The sequence below is a fragment of the Taudactylus pleione genome, unplaced genomic scaffold (genome assembly GCF_031769625.1).
Source record: "Taudactylus pleione unplaced genomic scaffold, aTauple2 ptg000135l, whole genome shotgun sequence".
Lineage (NCBI taxonomy): Eukaryota > Metazoa > Chordata > Amphibia > Anura > Myobatrachidae > Taudactylus > Taudactylus pleione.
Window position 1 is genome coordinate 9,805,781 of NW_028284537.1, and position 1,720 is coordinate 9,807,500.

The following is a 1,720-nucleotide window of genomic DNA, read 5'->3' on the forward strand; positions in this document are numbered from 1 at the left end:
GCCTCTTCATATACAACCTGCAATATTCCATTATACTGGAGTGTAATTCTAGGCTGGTGCTGAGGCTCTAGCAGGTCACCGTGATGGGGACGGAAACCTGACTGCCTAAACACCCGGCGGACCCCGGTGCATTCAAACAATAATCACATATGCAAAATAAAGGCTTTATTCACTGCAGAAAAAAGGAGATAAATGCCATACTTGGATATAAATAAATGCATGTATTACTCTTACATATGCAGAACAGAGAGCACCAAGCATTGCCAGAAAAATATAACTAATTTATTCCTCCAGTAATAAATAAATAAATAAATAAATAAACATTTTCTCTCTCTCAAACCTTTATTATTATTATTATTATTATTATTATTATTATTATTATTATTATTATTATTATTGTTGTTGTTGTTGTTATATATATATATAAATATATATATATATATATATATATATATATATATGAGTGTGTACATGTATACATATATCTGTCTCAAACTTTCATTATTGTGATACATTAGTTGTGTATGTGTGTGTGTTATGGCTGCATACACAAATTCATATACAATAATTATGGATTGATAGGCAAACACACAGACCCACGATTATTTATACAAACACACACACACACACACACACACACACACACACACACACACACACACACACACACACACACACACATATATATATACATATATATATATATGTGTGTCTGTGTATGTATATATATATATATATATATATATATAATATATATATATATATATATATATGTATATACGACATGCAAAAGAGAAAGTAAATATTTCCTCGTTGTCTATATATATATATATATATATATATAAATATATACACACACACATATAAAGTTCATGTATATAAATAAGTTAGTTTCTATGAATAAAATAGATAAATATGTGTAAGCCACTAAGTGGTGTTTACAAGTTACTCTGTCAATAGTGATTTAATTAGCAGGAAAATAAATGTAATCCACTACTACACTCCCTCTGCGCGTTTGCCCATTAGCCCCAGCATTTACCAATGCAAGAGGAATATGTAAGCAAATCAGCCTTACAATAGCGAATGAAACAGCCATTAATCCTTTGCCATGAGTGTGGGGCTCCAGTGCTGCTGCTGGTCCTCATTAAACTTTGTGTGCTGTGTGTGTGTGTGATGTGTGTGTGTGCTGTGTGTGTGTGTGTGTGTTTTGTTGTGTTATAACGCACTCCTCCATTAGTCAGGGCTGGGGGTCAGTGGAGCTGGTGCTGCCTGCTGGATCTTACATGTCATCCTGCTTGGAGTGACTTCATGTGATGTCAGCTGAGTGTAAGAGACACTGATCTCAGTACTGCTGCTGCTGCTGCTGCTGCTGAGGATACTCTCATGCACAATGTGACAGGGTCCTTCCATGCGTCTCCTCTGCGCACTGCTGGATGAGGTAAGTTCTCAGCAATAACATTTTGCAGCTTGCAGAGTGAAAAGGGGGATAATCAGCCTGGCTGGGTCTTACTAACAAAGTCCTACCTTGCCTGTTACTTTTGTGTGTGTGTGCTGCTTAATGAGCATTAATCTGGTACCCCTGGGTGTCATTGTTCTGGGTTTTGTCCATTTGAATGTAAATAGGTGACATGACATGAGCAAGTTGCTTATTACATTGATTTTTTCTCTCCTGGCTTCCTTGGAATGCAGAGAGGAACCGGTTCACTTCCACTTGGCTGCT

At 36.3% G+C, this 1,720-nt stretch overlaps 1 protein-coding gene across 1 annotated transcript in view; it reads left to right on the forward strand.

The window, feature by feature from the left end:
* Window positions 1–1,354: 1,354 nt before the first annotated feature.
* Window positions 1,355–1,720, forward strand: part of FEZF2 (FEZ family zinc finger 2) — a 3,517-nt gene continuing 3,151 nt past the window's right edge. The window contains exons 1-2 of the mRNA XM_088473458.1: window positions 1,355–1,438; window positions 1,690–1,720. The exon at window positions 1,690–1,720 is cut by the window's right edge and continues 818 nt beyond it. The gene's annotated coding sequence lies outside the window, so the exon portion shown is untranslated. The remainder of the gene's footprint in view (window positions 1,439–1,689) is intronic.